Below are 10535 nucleotides of genomic sequence, written 5' to 3'. Positions count from 1 at the left end.
TGAAGTTCATGGTGACAGATGCTTTGGATCTGATATTTCTCACTGCCGTCGAGCTCTCTGATTGATTTGCCTAGCTTGCCATGATGAAATCATTAATCTTGACACTTGCTGCAGCCCAAACTTTGGCACACCGGAGTCCTTTTTTTCTGCACCTGCCAACAGGCAGGTCGGACAGCAGGATTTTCACGCTCCAAGAAAGCTATGGACAGGATTTCTAAGAAAGGATTGACAGAAGGCCACTAAAGAGAACAGATCAGGAGATGTCCTGCCTTAGGAGGGACTGGAGAGAATAAACTTGTTTCTTGGAGTGAAAGGAAAACAGGATGAGCTGTGTTTTTAAAAATTCATACTATATCTATGATGAGTTCAGAACACGAATCATAGAATGGCTAGATTGGAAGGGACACTGAAGTCCCTTCCAACCCCCTACCGCTGGCTGGTTGCCATCTGTCTGATCAGGGCCCCATCCACTTTGGCCTTGAGCACCTCCAGGGATGGTTCACCCACAACCTCTTTGGGCAGCAGTGCCAGAGCCTCACCACCCTCTGAGTAAAGAATTTCTTCCTAACATCTGACCCATGGCTTTCCAACTTTTTGGCTTGCCTGGGCTGCAGGGGGTAAAGAGGGAATGTTTTGGGCCAGTGGTTTGATTGTTGCTGATTAATGGGTGTGGGCCCAGGGCCGGGCCAGGCTGCAGGTGTGGGGAAGCTGCTGCCGCAGTAAGGGTCTTAACAGGACAACAATATGGTTGCTGTAAAGCTCCAGCACATGTCCTGTTTCCCGCTGTGCAATTCAGTTAGTGAACCTCCTCCCTGCATGGAGGTGTTATTCTAGGACAGAATTGCCTTATAGCAATGCAACTTCTATTTTGGAATAATAGCATGATATTAAATTGTAATGGCATAAGACTCTTCTCTCTGACCTGACATTGCCCTTCTTGAATGTAGTATTGACTGTTCAGACAATACCTAAGAATGGCAAGAATAGATCTTTTGGAAGAGTGGTTTTTAGAACAGAAAGTAGCAGTTGTTTTCTTCCAGTGTTCCCTTGTTTCTTCATCATTTGCTTCCATCTCTTCCCAAGTCAATAGTGAACAAAATGAAACACGGGTCAGTCATTTTTAGAACTTGAGCAAGTAATGCTATCAGGTTGTGACATGGAAAAGAAAGGATAAACATTGTTGGGTGAAGTTTAGTATTAGGCTTCTGTATAAAGGTTAAACATTTAATTTCTGTCCAGTGATAAACTACCTTTGTTTTTATTATGGCTATAACTCTGGAGGTATGAAAGTTCAAATGATTGATCATAAATTGTAGTAAAGTCCATTGCTAGCAAGGTTAGAGTTAATATTTTATTGATCAGTGTAATGGTTAGTGGCAAAATAATTTTTTTCCCATCAACTCTCCTACTGGGTAGTTTTCTGGAGGCCAAAGACATAACAGAGCTTTGTGCTGAATTAGCTTAGAGAGTTACACACTGTGTACATCTGTAAGATTCAGCCCTGGGTAAGGCCTGAGCCCTCTGGAACATCTGTAATGATGCTATTGTTCCGAGATGTTTCAAAGCTATTTTTCATTCAACACTGAGACTTGTAAATCTTTTGTTGAGAATCAGGAAAGGTTTGCAAACACTGAGGAAAGAGAACTGCATCTCTCTGTGCCATTGCCCACTGACACCTGTTTGCACTTTCCAATTTTACAGAATTTTTTTCAGTCCATGAGGGGGTGTCCCTGGAGAAGAAGTTGCTGGTAGTTATGTTGCACCTGAGAAGAAATCTGAATATGTGATGAAAAGCAGCTTTGGAGGTATGATCTGCTGTGCTTATAAAGAAGATATTAATAGTACTGGGAATTTATTTGTTTTGTGCACTTCTAAGAATTGAATGACTGAAAAAAATCCTTACTCCATCACTACAAGAATCCCTTGGACATTAAAAATGTCTTTGACTTATCCTGCTTTGTTTGCATGGCAGAATGTAATTTACAGCTTCCAGTCTTTTGGGTGAGGGAACTTTAGCTCATTGGAGCACACAGAAAGGGAGGCTCAGGAGGGAAAGAAGCAGCTACTTGTTGCCCTACAATGGAGCTGCCCTCTGACAAGGCACTTAGCTTGTTTGTTTGATCTCAGGACTAGATGGACACTATGCTCTGGTCCTATTCCATTGATTTGGGCTGTGTACCAAAGGTGGATTTTGTGCCCAGCTTTGATCAAGCCTTGAAAGTGAGATCAAAGCTTTTAAGTGTAGTGTAGGCTAAAATAATGTATTCCTTGTACTGCAATGTCAATATCAGATCTTGATTTGCAAAAGCTTACCTTCCTTGCTGACTGGATGCATTAACACTATACATGAACACATAACACTTAAATAATTTGCACTTTCAAGAGCTTGCTATGCCATCCATAACGTTAGCTGGATGTGAGATATATTAACGGAATGAAGGCATGGAAAGTATCATGGAAAGTCAGCAATGATCCTAGCTCAGCAAAAACTGAGTCAGAAATGTATTCTTATCCTTGGAGAATTTCTGAGATCAGAAAAACTTTTTTCTGTTCTAAGATGGAATGAAAAAACAAAAACTTGATGTGTTTTTTTTTTCCTCATCAAACCAATGATCTGAAAATAAATACATTAAAAAAAGACTATTTCAAATACTTCATTTTAAGCTTTTCACATTTCCCTGCCTTTAGTCTCCTTAAACTACAATTTTCAACACCATAACACTTTATCCCCTCTGCCTTTCCCCTAATTCTTCAGATTACATTTTGTTGGGGGCTTCCTTCCTGGAGATGTTAATTAGCAGCCTCAAAATTAATCAGCAGACAGACAGCAGCAATGATGAAATGAGTTTAATCTTAGATGATTTCTTGGCTTCTCACTGCCAAAAAGTACGGGGTCTAAATGAAAGAGACGTCTACCTGTGAGGGAGAACAGACTGTGGTCTGTTTCTGTTCGTTGGGTTCATTCTTCCTCCTCTGGATCTGGGTGGGTAATGTCATCATTTGTATGATGCTTAAAAAAGGTCCCAATTCTCAAAGCATATAAATGTGTATATCTGTATGCATATATATCTGCATATATTTATGTACATGCATATAGATATGAATATAAATGTGAACATAAATACAAATATAAGTTTTGTGCTTATGCTTCTGTATATATTTACACAAGTGAAAGTTCAGTGTGTGTTTAGTAAGGATAATGCTATTTGTTCACAAGAAAGGAATCAGTATGTCTGTGTAGGGGAAATGGATGATCCTTACATATCCTGTGCAAGATAAAAACGTTTCCATTGGATGTCAATGTAAGTCTTCTTTAAAGATCAGCCCAATCAGACTGGTTTGGCTGTAGTCAGCACTATGAAACACTGCCTTCAGACTTGCGGGAATATGTATATATTTTTCTCTATGCTACTGGCTTTAAAGCAAGCTTACTGTGTAGAGGTGGGTAGTCCACATGGTGTTTCTGAATAAAGATTGGCACTTTTTATTGCATTTTCCATTCATTTTTTCCCTTTTAAGTATACTTTTTTGGTTATTCTATTTCCCACGTCACCAGTTCCTAGAAAATAAAAATCACACAGGAGCAAAGCAAGATGTTTTGACCTGATGTTTTTTAATCTTTTAAACCCCAATGTGTATTTCGAATATGGATAAAAGGGATATGTAGGCATGTGTGTGCCTGTCTGGCAATTCCCTCACTGGGAGATGGTCCAGTTTTAAGACACTGTCATCTGCTAATGCAGATGTCTATTCAAATAACAAAGTGTCTACTTGGAGTAACTCCACTGGCAGATAGCAAGTGTTGATTCAGATCTTCTTTCAAATAATAGTGAAGAGGAGCACGAGATGTGCCTGATATTGCAATCAACCCAGTTTTCCATCCCCAGACTTATTTTTGAGACTGAAACAATTTCCCAGAGTAATTTCAGGTAAAGAAGTAACATCTCAAGCATTTTAGTAAACTGACTAAATCAATTATGGCTTCAAGACAATTGGAAAATTGTATTTGTCAACTTTTTTTCTCAATACCTCCCCCCTCCCCCCCTTCCCTTCCGTAATTACATTTATGAAAGAAATGTCATGTAACACATCCCAAGTGGGGAAAAAAAAAAAAAGGCAACAAATTTGGGCTGTGAAATTATCTCAGATATCACTGAATGGGAGATGGGAAGCAAGCAGCCTTTTCTTGGCATCCTCTGCAGTTTTGACAAATTCACCAGCACGCAGTGCTGCACGTACATAGATGGGTATATTTATGACGGGGTGGTACGTGAAATCAGTGGTGTGCACAAATCCTTCTGTTCCTTATTTATGCTTTCAAAATGCAGACGAAGGTGCTGCAGACTTTTAAGGCCCTGTGCTGCCCAGCACCATGTCTTGGGCATGGAGCTCCCGCATCATTTTCTTCCATAAAATATATTTAGATGTTTGCCTTGTGGCAAAGATGGAAGCAAGCTGAAACAGCAGAGAAATAAATTCTGGAACTAATAAAAAGCCTAATACCTTGTTCCTTTCTTCAGTCCCAGTAGTTTCATTGTTTGTTTTGCTTGACTTGAGGCTGTGAGTAGGAAACCCAAAAGGAGATTTTTTGATGAAGTGTCCAAAATTAATACCACTGCCCTGATACAGCAGCAGCGACATAAAAAAGAAGTAATGCTTAGCTACAGAGTTTTGTTTTCAGACAGATAATCAAAAGGGAACTCGAAGAGATAGATATTCAATTACAGGAGACCCTATGGGTTGAGTGGCAGAGAGGTACAACATGCCTCTGCTGAGGCTGATTGCATGCAAAATTGGAAAGCTGTGGAAGGGAAAAGTGATGGATCCTGGAGGTAGCTTGCTAAACCTCTTCACATCTGATACCAGAGCTTGGTAGGGCATGGGGAAGAGGAAGGGTATGGGGGACCCCTCGGAGCCGGGTGTCCACCCTGCTGTGCTACTCACTCACTTGCTCACTCCACCATGTCATTACTTCATGTCATGGAAACTTTTAGAGCTGCACAAAGTGACAGAGAAGTCTCCAGCTGTGGCACGCAGGGCTATCAGATGAAAGCGCCCAGATATATAATTAGACCCAGCAGTGGTGAGGTGCCGTGCGGCAGCTGACGCAGGTGTCTCACCTGGAAATTGCTTATCATTGATGCATGCCGTGTTATCACATCTTTACAGAGAGGCTATGTTTATCTGATGGGAATAATGGGACAACAGCAGTAGAAAACTTTATTTTTTTTGTCTACTGATATTTATTTGCCTGAAGGAAGGATGTTGCTGCTTCCACTTGCATCTCCCACTTGGTTTGGGAACAATAAGCAGAGTGATACAGCCACAGCATTTTAGGAACACTCCAATGAGAGGGGCCTCCCTCAACCCCTGGTAGGCTCCTGAGTGCTTCCTGGAAGCACCAGGGAAACACAATTGTACTTTTGTGCTCCCCTGCAGTCACAACACTGGTGATTTAACTTATTTTATGGCAAAATTTTCACAAATGTGTATTTCTCTGTTGTCTTTGATGCTGAGTTCCAGGAGAGATAGTAGTGCATTGGAGTGAGTCCCGGGGAGGCTGTCAAATCTCCATCCCTTGAGAGATTCAGAATGGTGTTTGGCACAGCCCTGAATAAGCTCATAAACAATTTTAGGATAGGCTCCACATATAACCTTTTGGTTTTTATTCTGCAGAAGTTACAGTCCTCCTTTGTTGCCCATAAACCATTACCTCAACCTGTTACTCTTTGTTGACTCTGCTCCAGACAACACAAGCTCAGACCTTGCATTGACCAAGATAGTACCCATGACAAGAATACCACCTTTCTCTCTTCCAAGAGTTTTTCTGGTTCTAAGCAGGGAGTTAACATCAACCCATAATCTACAGACTCATTATCTTGGTTTTTTTTACATTAAAGTAATTTCCTTAGAAAGGACTTATTGATTACTTATACTCAAATGTGCAAATAATGTGCTTATAGAACATTAAAATGTTCTCTAATAGGGTGGTAATAATTTTCTTTTTTTCAGTATGGATGATTAGAAACTTCAGTAGTTAGGAGCTATTAATATACTCACCATAAAGTATGAAAGTCTATGCTTACGGAACTCTAAATGACAGTACTGCCTATAAATTTTATTGGAGGTGGAAAGAGCAGTAATTACATGGCTGGCATGAGATGTAGCATTTTCCACAGAGGTACTAATGAAAGATTTTTACCTCCTGTTGTTAAGCACTATTTTTGGGCATAGCCAGTAGCCTGAGCATACTGTAAATAATACTGCTTTCCGTGATGGATTTCTGCACAAACAGGAAGAAAGAGATGTTTGATAAAAAGAAAAATTGGCTAACAGTCAAGCATAGATGGCTTAGAGAGTGGTGATGCAACAAATAGCATGGAGCACCTGGGTCTGTGTTGTCTGGCTGGTTTGTGTGACTGAAAAAGTCATGAGCTGCTGGGAGAGAAGTAAGTCTGAGATTATTGCCTAGGCACTGATATGGATGTGTTGCACTGAGTTTACTGACACCCTCTCTGGCAACAGCAGTGGAGAGACCAGGGAGTAGGTAGTCTTGCATAGAGACTTCTCCCAGATAACTGTCTGGATCACTAGATAAATAGAAAAATCTTTATGGTGGTGGCTTTCTGCTTGTCCACACTGGCAGTGAAATGAGATGCAAATAGAGCCAGGGTCTCTTCCTGCCTCCCATGCAGCAATTATTGCGGGCACCAATGACACATATCTTTCTCCTCTTTAGTCTTTCAGAATCCCATCCAAACCAAGCCGGCCTCAGATTCAGAAGAACATTTCAAATAAGTATTTCTGTCCATCTCCAGTTTGATTACTGCAGTGTGCTTCTTTCTGACAGAATGTGTATTTTAACTTTCAGGACTTGGATGAAGTTCATCACAGAAGGGAAAACTTTTGTGCTTCTTAGTAGGACCTAATTTTCAGACTCAGAACTTTTAAGTATTTGCAATGCAGATTATAATGTGAAGCAGCTAGCTGGCAACACCTTCTGATTTCTCAGAAATAAATGGAAAATATTCAACACAATGTCATATGTTTCTGCTAGAGCTAAAAATATCAGTGAACATAAACCTCTTCTACCATCCGAGTTGTTTATCTGGTAGTCTTTGATCGTGTACATGGAGGAAAACAAACAGAAAACAATCATTATCAAGAATACAAATAGCTGACTAATGTGATATCCAAAACAATTTGTTTCCGTGAATCAATCAGAAACTCTTAAAGTACAAATTACTCCATTGGAAAAAAAGGATTTAGGATAGATTTAAATTGTGAAGATTATGACAGGTTGGATAGTATCATCTCTGCATATGATATTTTCTAGTCTGCGTAATTTTCGAAATGCTGAGTACTCATTCAGCACAAAATTCAGGAGAGCAGTTCTTGGGCAGAGAAATGCCTTTAGAGGGATAGCAGAACATTACCTCATAATGCTCAGAACTTCTTGAAACCTTGCTCTCCAGAAGTGTTCTGTGATATCATCATAATATCAAACGCCAGTGGTGAAGTATTTGGAAGGATTAAAGTCTTCTGATAAGTAGAGAGACACAAAGGAAGCCTCAATAATTTCAACTTGAAAAGTCTTTTGCAGAAAGCATAGATGTGGGCATTGTTCATTAACCCAGTATATATCTTTTCTTCTGTCTTCTGCCTCACTACTTCAGTGGTTAAGTTAGATGGTATAGTGTTCAGCAACAGACATTTTGCTCAGAATCATTCAAGCATATAACAAAGAAAATGTACAAAAACTCAGTTCAGTGAGAGAGATTTGTTTTAAGGTCTTGGTTTCCTTATTCTGTAAGAAAACTCCTTCTAGAGTGATAAGAACTGGCAGATTAGAAAACACATGAGCAGACACAGAAATCATGAGGATCAGACACTAAGACTATTAGAACTTGATCGGAATTCAGAAATGTTAAAACCTGTTTAGTATCATAGAATTATGGAATAGTTTGGGTTGGAAGGAACCCTTAAGATCATCTAGTTGCACCTCCCTGCTATAGGAAGGGACAACTCCCTCAAGAACGGGCTGCTCAGAGCCTCATCCAGCCTGGCTCTGAATGCCTCCAGAGAGGGGGCATCCACAAGCCAAGGGGACCATGCTGATGCCCAAAGGACCACGGGGTAGAGACCTTTCTGTGATTTACAGATTATATCTGCCCGAAAACATGGCTTGTGTATTACTATAGCCCTCACCAGCCAAAAAACTCTCTGTAAAGTTTCACGCTGCTGTTAATCAATGTGATCTATGGTGGCACTAACTCACTTCTCTTCTGATAAGCCCCTTCCTTTCTCATGATTCTGACATGACGAATACCACTCACACTGATTTCGAAGTGAAAGGATCTTTTCTCCTGCCTTGGACTGCTTTGTCTCAGCTGATAGTTTTTTGTAGTAACTTGCAATTGTATTTATCTCTATGAGGCATGTTGTGAGGTAGTAGGTTTAGGTGTAGGTTCTAAATACCCTCTAAGCTAGATGAAGTTATATCCTGCTGCATGCATGCCTGGTGCCTTTAAGAGTGGGTGGGTAAATGAGTAGGTGACCTCAATGACATGAAGTGATACAATATTCATGACCTCAGAGTCCTTATGTCATTAAATACTACAGCATGAAGCATGCTGCAGCCAACCCATACTGGTCTTAATGTAAGTAAAAAGAAAGCACCTGCTCTTTTCAACAGATTGATACCTTGGAATACATTGCACAGTGTCACGTTCAAAAGATCTGATGCTTCATCAGTCTTCGCAAATGCGCTGAATCCAGTCCGGCCAGAATTGAATAATGTGGAAATGTCCTCTTAGCACTGCACTGGGGACATCACAAGCCATAATTAGTTAACGATCGTAATGCTTCGAGTCTCTTTGGATGAATAATTCCCTCACTGAAAACAGAAAATTTGTGTTAACCAAAATTATTCTTATTTGGCTGATTGTTTTTGTAAAAAACAAAATTGTTTTATTATGCACAGAAGGCATCAGATTTCCAGTTTGGGGGGAATAACTCTGTCTGGGCTTAATTTATAACAATAAAGAGAATAAAGCAAATAAAATGAAATTATTTTCGCTTGTTTGTTTTTTGATGAACAAAATATTGTCCGTCACCTGACACAGTTTGCCAAGAAAATACATTTTGGATCAGAGTATTCTGATTTGATATTTCAGTTGGCTGTCATGCCAGAAATAAACAACTGCTCACAAAGCTGTTCTCTGAGTCAGAGGAGGTTTCCAAAAGACAAGGGCTCTCTCCCTCTTGTCAGCTGCTGTGTCAGCGCAGCACCTCAGCTTCCTAGGTCACGAATATTGACTGAAGCACTCATAGTGAACATCTGCAACCTTGTGGGTCCTGAACAAATGCAAAAATCAGCAGTGGGATTCGCATCACTTTAGTTTTCTACACTCAAATACAGGTAAAGATTTCCTTTACAGTCAATGGAGAGAGGGTGAAACAGTAAAGATTTATCTCAAGACAGATACTTAGAAAAGATTGGATCCTACAGAGAGATCTGTCTCCAAAGTTACAGACTGTGTAAGGCACTGGGACACTTCTAGAAGGGTACAAGGATATGAGATGAAGCTCATACCTATGTATTGTTTCTTATGCCAGGCAAATTCCAGTCAAGATATTTCTCCTCATCATTTCTACACCAAAATTGAACACTACTGACAACCCCATGTTTTCACTGAAAGTCTTGTTTTCTTTTTGCTTGTGCAGGTATAAAAAAGTGTTTCTTCACAGAAGATATCACCTGCTGTAAAGCTGGAGGAAGACAGGGAAAGTCTGTTGTTTTCACTATAGACATAGTATGAAGAACGTCTGAGTGCAGGCCTAGAATTTGTTATACAAAAGGCAATTAATCCAGATAACTTTGCATTTGAATTAATTTTGTATACAGAAAGATTTGAGCTTAGAGTAGCTAGTTTTGATCCATGTCTTACCATGAACTGCTAAAATACCATGCAACTATGCGACTATATGGCACCATATGGACCAGGTCTTTTTTTTCCCTAAGGAGAAATAGAGATGTTTGTGGCTAAAACAAGACAACACTGTAGCACTCCTTAATAGTTACAGTCCATTAACATGAGAATAACCACTCTTATCCTTCTATTTTGTTTGCTTCTATCTTTTAGGGAACTACTCCAGACTACATGTCAGCATAGTGCAGTAGTGGCCTCATCTCTGCTGGGTTTTGTTACAGTAGATGAACCTCAATGAACATAACAATAATAACGCAGGGTAAAAATGGAAGATGAGATGACTTAGGGCTATCTTACTGAAGACTCGACCCTTTCATTTTTTAAGAATCTGCTTTGCAGTCCTGTGCTTTGAACGGGTGTAGCAGAAATGCTGAGTCACGGCCTGAAGCAGTGATTGAGCTCCTGGTGGGAGGGCAGGGCCAACCCAGGGGAGCACAGGTGCAAGCAACAGGTGCAAGCAACAGGTGCAAGCAGCAGGTGCAAGCAATGTGCCTGAGTAACTGGAAGGGGTGGAGCCAGGATCCGACCCTTCCCAGACCTCAT

This window comes from Phasianus colchicus, chromosome 8 (assembly GCF_987193195.1).
Source record: "Phasianus colchicus chromosome 8, bPhaCol1.hap1.1, whole genome shotgun sequence".
Classification (NCBI taxonomy): Eukaryota; Metazoa; Chordata; class Aves; order Galliformes; family Phasianidae; genus Phasianus; species Phasianus colchicus.
This window is presented reverse-complemented; position numbering follows the sequence as displayed.